The following is a 12,498-nucleotide window of genomic DNA, read 5'->3' as shown; positions in this document are numbered from 1 at the left end:
GAATGGCAATTATCAAGAATACAAGCAACAATAGGTTTTGGAGAGGATGTGGGGAAAAAGGTACACTCATACATTGCTGGTGGGACTGCAAATTAGTGCAGCCACTCTGGAAAGCAGTGTGGAGATTCCTTAGAAAACTTGGAATGGACACACCATTTGACCCAGCTATCCCACTCCTCGGCCTATACCCAAAGGACTTAAAGTCAGCATACTACAGAGATACAGCCACATCAATGTACATAGCTGCTTAATTCACAACAGCCAGATTGTGGAACCAACCTAGATGTCCTTTAATTGATGAATGGATAAAGAAACTGTGATATATATATATATATATATATATATATATATATACACACACACACACAATGGAATATTACTCAGCTATAAAGAATAATAAAATTATGACATTTGCCAGCAAATGGATGAAATTGGAGAATATCATGTTAAGTGAGATAAGCCAATCTCAAAAATCCAAAAGGCGAATGATCTCACTGATAAGCGAATGATGACACATTATGGGGGGTGGGAGGGGGGCAAGAATGGAGGAAAGAAGGACTGTATAGAGGGAACAGAGGGGTGGGAGGGGTGCGGGTGAAGGAAAAAATAACAATGAATCAAACATCATTACCCTATGTAAATGTATGATTACGCAAATGGTATGCTGTTACTCCATGTATAGTCAGAAACAACATGTATCCCATTTGTTTACAATAAAAATAAATTTTAAAAAAAAGGAAAAAATAAACCACTGAAACAACAACAACAACAAAAAAAACAGAGTAGGAACTGGGGAGAATATATGTTAAAATGCTCTAAGATATGGAACTGATAAAAGAATAAATTTATATTAAACTTTACTAAACCAAATTCATACTATGATCTTCAGACCTACCACTGAAAGAATAATAAAAGAATATATAACCGATCACCTAGTAGAGGAAGAAAACTTGAGGTATATCTACCTAATCTTTCATGATGGCAAAAAGAAAAAGAGAAAGAATTGGTATGACAAACAGCAATAAGTTAGCAATGTGATAGATTTAAGCATTCAGTAATTATATTAAATGTGAACAGATATGGTATCTTATTTTAAAAGACAAAGATTATTCTACATTATTTTTTAAAGAGTTTAAACACGTAACATTTATAAGAAATACACTTTTGTTGTATGGATATCAACAGGTAACACAAAGAGAAGAATCCTTAATAACCCTTGGGGTTTTGGTCTGGTAACTGGATGAACAGTCATCTCATTTACTGTAATGGAAGTGAATTAGGTTTACATGGGGCAAGTGTGGTTTAAAGTTGGGGTTGGGATGTAGCTTAGTGGTACAGCACCTGCTTAGCAAGCATAAGTCCCTGGGTTCAATTCCTAGCACAGAGAAGAAAGGAAGAAAAGGAAGGAAGGAAGGAAGGAAGGAAGGAAGGAAGGAAGGAAGGAAGGAAGGAAGGAAGGAAGGAAGGAAGGAAGAGGAGAAAGGAAGGAAGGAGGGAGAGAGAGGGAGGAAGAGAGGGAAAGAGATTCAAGATGGTGTATTAGAGGAAGGCTACATTCTTAGTTGATTCCTGGTCCAGGATTCAAGCAATAGGAGTACTACTTTTCAGTGAGTACTGCTTCTCAGTGAGGTGGGTAAAAGAGGGGTTTTGCTAAACTTAATATTGGACAGTCAAAATATCAGAAATATTGAACAGAGACTTAGAAATTCGGGTGCATAGAGCAAAAAAAGAATATATTGGAGCCAGGCCAGTTACCATACCACCAGTGGCACTGGTTTACCACAGAGGGGAGGGACAACACAGAGAGAAAAACAATGGACAAATTTGATAAGGAAAAATCCATAGATCAGAAAAGCAGCCTGAATTCAGCTGATCCAGAGGATGCATCATGAACAGTATTTAAAGGTGTTCTGGATTTTTCAACTGGAAAGCAGAGAGCTGAGGTAGGAACCATCGTGAGGCGATCATCTTGAGGCTCTGCTGCCAGAGCCTAGGAGATCCTAGCAAAAACTTTCATACTCTCCCACAAGTGCCCAATGTGTGGCCTAGAGCTTTCTTAGCAGAACATGAATGATATAGGCACAGAGAATATTTTACCCAGAGGAATTCAAATCCAAAAAATGAAGGGGAGCCCCCAACTTACTTTTTTGTGAGTCCCCAGTTCTCATGACCAGCTGAGGAGGGCAGGGAATCTGAACAGCTGGGTATGAAAACATTCAGGGATTAAGCCTTGGGAGGCCGTGATGGTGGGCAACAGCATGGATAAAGGATAGGCTCCCTTGTTTCATGAATAGAATTCCTGGCAGGCTCCTGAGATCCAGACTCCCGTAAAGATCAGCAAAACTGCTAGGCCATAGGGATGTGTTGATCTAATCTCTCCAGAACAGATACAACACAACAAAGGTCCTAAGTCCTGGTTAGACCTAAGCCCCAACCACTGGAACTCCTCCCATAGGACTCTGTAGCAGCCCCACCCAGGGCGTACATTGATCAGGTCTTGGCAGACATAACTTCAATTGACAGTACTTCCCATTCTATCCTACCTCACATATAGGGAGAAGGGAAGCTGAGAGCTATCTCAACCAGCTTCGATTAGGCCACTCCAACTGGCAGCTCAGTGAGCAAACAAAAAGAGGAAGGAGTTAACAACCCCCAGTCCTTATTCTCTCTCAATACATAGCCCAGGAAGAAATGGAAAAGACAGTAGGACATATACAGTGACCATCCATTCTTGTAGATTCTTTTGATCACCTCAGTGGAGAGGATTATTTCATTTTTCCTTCATACTTATTTTTTCTGTCTTTGTGCGTTCTTTCTATGCTGATTGGTTAATGGGCATACATATACATAATTGCTCCATTTTTTCTCGTTTTTAGCATTTTTAAATGCAGTTATTTTTCTTTACCTTGTGTTTTGAGGGTTAGGGTTCTTGTTTATTTTGTTTTTGTTTGTTAGTTTCTCTTTCTTTCCATTTTTCTTCTGCTAACAGTCAAATTCTCTTCTTTCTCTCTCAATTTACTTTGTTCTTCCTATTTTTCTCCTTTCTCATAACCATCACCTACTATATCTCTTCTGAATTCTCTCTGTTCACATGTTGAATATTGTAAACTCTCTTCTACCTTTCTATCACGTTTTCTTTTCTCTTAATGAACTGCATTTTTATCATTTTTTAGAACTAATTGGTTTATATAACTCCTGCTCCCACAATGTATGGTGTTGTAATTATTAGTACTGTGGGGACACAGTTGACAACTGCTGCTTGCTTTAATGCCAGATCTAGTTCAGGGATACTTATTGCTTTTTCTGCTAGCTGTTGCTGACCCCACCATTCCTGTTTTTCTGGTAGTTAGTGTAGTACATGTCATAGAAGGAACCAGGTGTTTATTTTAATGCTGTATATAGGATTTGCATCAGCTGTTGCTATTTTTTATTTCTTCCTTTTCTGTGAGGTGTTGGAAACCTACAGGGACACTACAAATTTCTGGGTAGAGACTCTGCTGCTAAACTAACTCTGTCAAAAGACAGTGCACCTTACTCCACACACAAATGGCACTCAAACTTCAGCTATACTTTAATACAAAGAGTAGAAGAGACTGAAACTCAAACTAACAACCAGATTCCAAGTGGGAACATCTAGGGGTGGGCCCTCAGGTCTGACACACAGACATCCACTATCACAGACAAAACAAAGAATTAACACAAAGGCTATGGATACCACACCTATGAGAGGTTTCAGTTTGGATCACTCTAGGATACTTTGGCAAGAGAAAGTCGTGCTCTAAAAAAGGCCTACAAATGAGAGTGGAAGAGAAATTCATTCTCACTGGTGCATAAAACCCAACACAGGAATACAAGAAATATCAAAACACAAGGTAACACAACACCTCCTAAAGTTCATAATTCACCAGCAACTGATCCCAAAGATATTGAAGTAGATAAAATACCAAAAAAAGAATTCAAAAAAATCATTATAAAAATGGTCAATGAATTTTAAGAGAACACAGAAAAATCACTGAATGAATTAAGAAAGTCCATATAAGATATGAATGAGAAATTCAGTAAGGAGATAGAGATACTTAAAAAGAACTAAACAAAAATCTTAGAGATGGAAGACACAATAAATCAAATAAAATGTTCAGTTGGAAGTCTCTCTAACAGAGTAGACCATGCTGAAGATAAAAATCTCAGAGCTGAAAGACAAAATGGCTACCCTGGAACATTCTAACAGCACTAAAGAAAAGAAAATAAGAAACTATCATCAAATTATACAAGAACTCTGGGACAACACTAAGAGGCAAAATTGAAAAATAATTGGAATTGAAGAGGGTTGTGAGATGCAGGCTAATGGAATAGATAAACTCTTCAGAGAAATAATAAAAAATATCCAAACTTTGAAAATTAGATAGATATCCAGATACAGGATGCATTCAGAACCCTAAATAAACAGGATTAAAAAAAAAAAAAAAACCTTTCAATAATATTAAAATTTTAAATGCCTAACATACAAGGATAAAATTTTTAAAACCTCAAGAGAAAAACATAAGGTCACATTTAGAGGCAAGACAATTAGAATTACTTCTGATTTCTTAGCACAAACTCTAAAAGTCAGGACAACTTGGACTGATGTGTTCCAAGTCCTGAAAGAGAATGTCAATCAAGATGGCTACATTCAGCAAAGCTATCCTTCAAAATTGAAAAAGAAATAAAAACTTTCCAAGATAAGCAGAAACTAAAAGAATTCCTCACTACTAAACCAGCACTAGAGAACTTACTGAAATAAATGTTCCACACAGAAGAAATCAAAAACAAACCCAGAACTCAAAAATGAACAAATCTCATTTGAAGAGTAGCTAAGCAAGTGAAAAAAAGGACCAAAATTAAACATTAGAAATAAATCAAAATGGCAGGAGTTAATAAACATCTCTCCAAAACAACATGGCACATAAACGATCTCAACTCTCCAATTAAAAGACATAGGCTAGCCAGGAGGTCAGGAGGCTGAGGCAGGATGATTTCAGGTTCAAAGAAGCCAGCCTCAGCAATTTAGCAAGGCCCTAAGCAACTTAGCAAACCCTGTCTTAAAAAAAGAAAGAAAAAGAAAAAAGAGGTTGGGGGAGGGGGCTAGGGATATGACTCAGTTGTTAAGGGCCCCTGGGTTTAAGCCCTGGTACAAAAAAAAAAAGAAGACATAGGCTGGCAGAAGGGATCGAAAAACAAGATCTAACTACATGTTACTTGCAAGAGACTCACCTTAAAGGCAAAGATAGCCACAGGCTAAAATGAAAGGATGATCTCTAAATTTTTTTTTGTTGTTGTTCTTTTTAGTTATACATGACAGTAGAATTACTTTTATGTATCATACATACATGGAGTATTACTTCCCATTCTTGTGGCTGTACATGATGGGCAGATACACTGGTCATGTATTCATATATGAACATAGGAAAGTTATTTCTGATTCACTCTACTGACTTTCCCATTCCCACCCCCTCCCTTCACCCACTCCTCTCTATCCAATCTGGTGAAGCTCCACTTCTCCCTATTATGAGTCAGCATACACATATCAGAGAGAACATTTGGTTTTGGGTTTGGGGGATTGACTTGTTTCACTTAGCATGGTAGTATCCAGTTCCACCCATTTACCTGTAAATGCTTTAATTTCATTCTTCTTTAAGGCTGAGTAATAAATATTCCATTGTGTATATGTACCACATTTTGAAAGGATGAAATTTTGATATATCAAAAGCAAGCAGGAGTCACTACTCTCTGACAAAGCAGATGTTGAACCAAAATTAATCAGAAGAAATAAAGAATGTCACTTTCTACTGATAAAGGGAACAATCCAACAAGAAGATAAAGTGATAGCAAATATTTATGCCCCAAACATGGGTGCAACTACTCAAATTGAAGCCTCAGATAGACCCCAGTACAAAATTACTAGGTAATTTCAACACATCTAACTCACCAATAGGTAAGTCATCCAGATATGAACTTAGTAAAGATTCTTTGGACCCGAAAACTACTATAAATCAAATGGACTTAACAGAATATTTTATCCAACAACAGACGAATATACTTTCTTCTCAATTGTTCTGGAAACTTGTCCAAAAGGGACTCTATTTTAGACTACAAAACAACTCTTAGGAAATACAAAAAAAAAAAAAAATGTAATTCCTTTAATCTTATCAGGTCAGAATAGAATAAAATTAGAAATCAATGTGACAAAACCATACAGAAACTATATAAATGCACAGAGACTGAACAATGCATTTTTTGAATAACAAATAGGTGATAGGAGAAATCAGGGGAGAAATTAAAAAATTCTTAGACTTAAATGAGAATAGTTGTTGAGAGCAGAGAATAAATCATTGCTTGAACTGATTCCTGGACAGAGTTGATGCTGCTCCTAGGAATTTCTTGTGGTCTCTGCTGATTGAAAACTGTCCAGTTGATGGTGGCCTCAGTTAATAGGGAGAATTCTGTGCCATGAAATTCTTTAGTTCATAACTTTTGAGTTCAAAGGCCAGCTCCCAGGGACAGAAACTGGGACAGAGGATTCTGAACAGAGCAAGATAACTACAATGTTTCAATGTTACAATGGATAAATTTCTAGACACATATGACCTGCCAAATTTGAACCAAGAGGACACAGAAAAGTAGAGAGACTAGCAATGAGATAGTAGCACTGCTACTCCTGAGCCTGCCTACTTAACAGTAACTTTAGAGGATAGGCTTCTTTTTTTTTTTTATTGTAAACAAATGGGATACATGTTGTTTCTCTGTTTGTACATGGAGTCAAGGCATACCATTTGTGTAATCATAAATTTACATAGGGTAATGTTGTTTGATTCATTCTGTTATTTTTTTCCCTTACCCCCCATCCCTCCCACCCCTCTTTTCCCTCTATACAGTCCTTCCTTCCTCCATTCTTGCCCCCCTCCTTAACCCTAACCCTAAACCTAACCCTAACCCTAACCCTAACCCTAACCCCTCCCATCCCCCATTTTATGTCATGATCCGCTTATCAGCGAGATCATTTGTCCTTTAGTTTTTTGGCTTATCTCACTTAGCATGATATTCTCCCATTTCATCCATTTGCCTGCAAATGCCATAATTTTATCATTCTTTATGGCAGAGTAATATTCCATTGTATATATATGCCACAGTTTCTTTATCCATTCATCAACTGAAGGACATCTAGGTTGGTTCCACAATCTGGCTATGGTGAGTTGAGCAGCAATGAACATTGATGTGGCTGGTATCTCTGTAGTGTGCTGATTTTAAGTCCTTTGGGTATAGGCTGAGGAGTGGGATAGCTGGGTCAAATGGTGGTTCCATTCCAAGCTTTCTGAGGAATCTCCATACTGCTTTCCAGAGTGGTTGCACTAATTTGCAGTCCCACCAGCAATGTATGAGTGTACCTTTTTCCCCACAGAGGATAGGCTTCTTGAGTCCTGCACAAAGCTCCCAACATTGCACATTGCAACAGTGAAAAAGCTGCATAAATGTTTCCAATCCTGCAATTTTCTTGTGCACAAGGAATAATGCCATTATAGTCTTTAGCGTTTTGATTATGAGACCATACATAAATAAACTTGCTGGAACAGTTCTTTAATCAGTGTTTCCCCATCAGCATGCAGTGTTTCACCTGAGCCCAGCTCTCTTCTCAATATCTCTGTGTGTGTGTGCGTGTGTGTGTGTGTGTGTGTGTGTGTGTGTGTGTGTGATTTCTTCAATCCCCCTCACCCCTTGTCAGTTTCTCAGGTTCAGCCATGCAGGTCACTCACTGTAAACAATGATGCAACATCATAGAACCTCTGGGACACTGTGAAGGCAGTTACAAGAAGAAGGTTTATAATGATGGGTGTTGCAAGAAAATCAGAAAGATTCCAAATAAACAACCTAATGATGTATTTCAAGGCCCTTGAAAAAGAACAAACCAATTCCAAAACCAGTAAATGAAAGGCAATAATTAAGATCAGAGCTGAAATCAATGAAATTGAGAATTAAAAGTCAATACAAATGATCAATAAAATAAAGAGTTGGTTATTTGAAAACATAAACAAGATTGATGAGCCCTTAGCCAAGCTAACCCAAAGAAAAAGAGAGAAAACAAAATAATAAAATTAGAAATGAAAAAAGAGAAATCAGCACAGACATCATGGAAAAGCAGAGGATCATTAGGGACTATTTACAAAACTTATACTCCAATAAATTGGAAAACCTAGAAGAAATGGATAAATTTCTAGACACATATGACCTGCCAAATTTGAACCAAGAGGACACAGAAAACCTAGAGAGACTAGCAATCAGATAGTAGCAGTAATAAAAAGATTTCCAATAAAGGAAAGCCTAGGACCAGATGAATTCTCCACTGAATTCTACCAGACCCTTAAAGAAGACATAATCCCAATGCTCCTCAAATTATTTCATGAAATAAAAAGGGATGGAACACTTTCAAATTCATTCTATGAAACTAGTATCACAATCATATCAAAATAAGATAAGGACACATTAAGGGAAGACAACTATAGACCAATATCCATGATGAACTTAGATGTAAAAATCCTAAATAAGGTGCTGGGGAGATAGCTCAGTCGGTAGAGTGCTTGCCTTGTAAGCACAAGGCCCTGGGTTCGATCCCCAGCACCCCCCCAAAAAAAAAATAAAATAAAATCCTAAATAAAACACCAGCAAATCATATACAATAACATACTAAGAAGATTGTATATTATGACCAAGGTAGTTTTATCCCAGGGATGCAAGAATGGTTTAACATATGCAAATCAATAAATGTAATTCATCACATAAATAGAATTAAGGACAAAAATCACTTAGTCATCTCAATAGATGCAGAGAAAGCACTTAACAAAATAAGCAGCCACTCACGATAAAAAAAAAAAAAAACACGAAAAAAACTAAGGATAAAGGGAATCTACCTTAGCATCATAAAAGCTATAAATGAAAAACCCCAAGCCAACCTCATATTAAATGGGGGAAAACTGAAAGCATTTCTTTTAAAATCTGGAACAAGACAAGGATGACCACTCTTACCACTCCCATTTAATATAGTACTAGAAATTCTAGCCAGAGCAACTAGGTAAGAGAAGAAAATTTAAAGGGCTAAAAATAGAAAAGGAAGATGTCAAATTATCACTGCAGATGATATGATCCTATATATAGAGGATATAAAAAGCTTTATCAAAAGACTGTTAGAGTTAATAAACAAATTTGGCAAAGTGGTAAGTTACAAAATCAACACAGAAAAAATCAATAGCTTTTCCTATATATCAACAATGAATGAAACAATTCTATTCAAAATAGCCTAAAAAAAACTAAGACTAAATTTAACAAAGAAGGTTAAAGACCTCTCTCTACAAAGAAAACTATAGAATATTGAAGAAAGGATATGAAGAAGACAGAAGAATATGGAAAGACCTCCCACATTCATGAATTGGCAGAATTAATATTGATAAAATGGTCATTTTACCAAAAGCAAAATAGATTCAATGCAATTCTCATCAAAATACCAATGACATTCTTCACAGAACTAGCAAAAACAGTCCTGAAATTCATTTGGAAGAATAAAAGAGCCAGAATAGTCAAAGAAATGTTTTCATAAAAAGCAATGCTAGAGGCACAATAACACCTGACTTCAAATTATACGATGGAACTATAGTTAACAAAAACTGCATGGTTCTGGCATAAAAACTGACACATAGACCAACAGAACACAAGACACAGAGACAAACACACACACATCTATAGTCATCTGATCCTTGACAAAGGTGCCAAAAACATACATTGGAGAATAGACTGTCTTTTTAACAAAAACTGCTAATCCATCTGTAGAAGAATGAAACTAAACCCTTATCTCTCGCCCTCCACAAAAATCAACTCAAAGTGGATGAAAGACCTAGGAATTAGACCAGAAACTATGTAACTCCTAAAATAAAACATAGGGTCCAAACACCCTGGAGTAAAGATAAAGGCAATGACTTTCTTAATAGAACCCCTAAAGCTCACTTATTAACTTATTAAAGTTAATAAGTGAGATGTCATCAAATTAAAAAGCTTCTACATAGCAAAGGAAACAATTGAGAATGTGGAGAAAGAACCTACAAAATGGGAGAAAATCTTTGCTAATTACTCTTCTGATAGAGGATTAGTAGTTAGAATATACAAAGAAGTCAAAAAGATACCAAAAAAATCCCCCAATTAACAAATGGGCATATGAATTAAACAGACACTTCTCAAAATAAGAAATACAAATGACCAATAAACATATGAAAAAAACTATAGAATATTGAAGAAATTTCATTATCAATTTAAGGAAATGCAAATCAAAACTACACTGAGATTTCATCTCATATCAGTCAGAAAGGCAGCCACCAAGAACACAAACAATAATAAACACTGAAAAAGGAACACTTTTACACTGTTAGTGGGATTGTAAATTATACAACCACTATGGAAATCAGCATGAAGTTTCCTCAAAAAACTAAGCTTGATATAAAGATCTGATTCAAGATGGCAGACTAGAGGGAGGCTGCATTCCTTGTCGCTCTGTGGCTTGGGATTCAAGCAGAGGAAATAACTATTTCTCTGCAAGACTGCCACCCACTGCTCACCCTCTACCTACCACTCGTACCTCAAATACAGCACTAATCTCCAGGATATATATAAAGAACTCAAAAAATTGACCACCAAAAAAACAAATAACCCAATCAATAAATGGGCTAAGGAACTGAACAAACACTTCACAGAAGATCAATGGACGTACAAAAAAAATTCATCATCTCTTGCAATTGAAGAAATGCAAATCAAAACTAAGATTTCATCTCACCCCAGTCAGAATGGCAAGTATTAAGAATACAAGCAATAATAAGTGTAGGCAAGGATGTAGGGAAAAAGGGACACTCATACATTGCTGGTGGGACTGCAGATTGGTGCAGCGGAAAACAGTATGGAGATTCCTCAGAAAATTTGGAGTGGAACCACCATTTGGCCCAGTTCTCCCATTCTGCAGTTTCTACCCAAAGGACTTACGAACAGCATACTACAGTGACTCAGTCACATCAATGTTTATAGCAGCTCCACTCAAAATAGCTAAACTATGGAACCAACCTAGATACCCTTCAACGATGAATGGATAAAGAAAATGTGGTACATATACACAATGAAATATTACTCAGTCTTAAAGAAGAATGAAATTATGGCATTTGCAGGTGGATGTAACTAGAGGATATCATGCTAAGTGAAATAAGCAAATTCCAAAAAAGGAAAGGCCGAATGTCATAGTGGATGCTAATCCATAGTGTGGTGGGAAGTAGGGAAGACTAAAGGAACTTTGGATTGTGCAGAGGGGAGTGAGGGGAGGGGTTGGGGTGGAGGGGATGGAAGGATGGTAGAATGTGACAGACATTATTACCCTATATACATGTATGAAAAATAAATAAACAAAAATTAAAATAAAAAAATAAAAAGAATACAAGTAATAATAAGTGTTGGCGAGAAAAAGGTACACTCATACATTACTGGTGGGACTGCAGATTGGTGCAGCCACTATGGCAAGCAATATGGAGATTCCTCAGAAAACTTGGAATGGAACCACCATTTGACCCAACTATCCCACTCCTCAGTTTATACCCAAAGGACTTACGAACAGTATACTACAATGATACAGTCACATCAATGTTTATAGCAGCTCCACTCACAATAGCTAAACTATGGAACCAACCTAAGTACAGATGAATGGATAAAGAAAATGTGGTATATATACACAATGGAATAGTACTCAGCCTTAAAGAAGAATGAAATTATAACATTTGAGGTAAATGGATGGATCTGGATCCCAAAAAACATCCCAAAAGGCCAAATGTTTTCTCTGATTTGCAGATGGTAATTCACAAGGGAGGGTGCCTAGGGGGAAATAGTTACTTTGGATTAAGTAGAGGGGAATGAAGGTAGGAGAGAGGGGTAGGAAGAATAGTATTCTATTTATATGTTGTTTTTATTTATTAAGTAGGAAGAATATGACATTATTACCCTATGTGCATATATGACTACATGGCCAATGTAATTCTACATCCTGTACAACCAGAAGAATAAGAAGTTATGCTCCATTTATGAATGATGTATCAAAGTGCATTCTACTGTTATGTATAACTAATTACAACAAATTTTTAAAAAGACAGAAAAATATTCATATTTCTACACTTCCATAAGTCATACAGCATAGTTGTAAGTGATAAGATGTCAGCAAAATTCTTGGCTAGTGCTACCATGAAACCTATTATTTTCAAAAGTGAAAAACAACAGACTCAGCTAGAAAACCCCTTAACTCTTTGCCCTTCTATCCTTGACCCTTCTTCCCTTTGACCTGCCTTAAACACATATGTCTGTCACAGAAAATAGCCGATATAAAAAGTAGACATATAAAAGAGATGTTAAGATATATTAAAACAGTGGAGCTAACATTCATTTACCAAAACCCAC

General features: G+C 36.6%; 1 protein-coding gene and 1 non-coding gene across 2 annotated transcripts in view; one reads left to right on the top strand and one right to left on the bottom strand.

Moving 5' to 3' along the window:
* Positions 1-12,498, bottom strand: part of Cfap44 (cilia and flagella associated protein 44) — a 149,417-nt gene that overhangs the window by 66,779 nt on the left and 70,140 nt on the right.
* Positions 8,583-8,657, top strand: Trnat-ugu (transfer RNA threonine (anticodon UGU)). The gene has a single exon. It is a non-coding gene; the product is annotated as a tRNA-Thr (tRNA).

This window comes from Sciurus carolinensis, chromosome 9 (assembly GCF_902686445.1).
Source record: "Sciurus carolinensis chromosome 9, mSciCar1.2, whole genome shotgun sequence".
Classification (NCBI taxonomy): domain Eukaryota; kingdom Metazoa; phylum Chordata; class Mammalia; order Rodentia; family Sciuridae; genus Sciurus; species Sciurus carolinensis.
The sequence above is the reverse complement of the archived record's forward strand: the minus strand, read 5'-3'. Positions and strand labels throughout refer to the sequence as shown.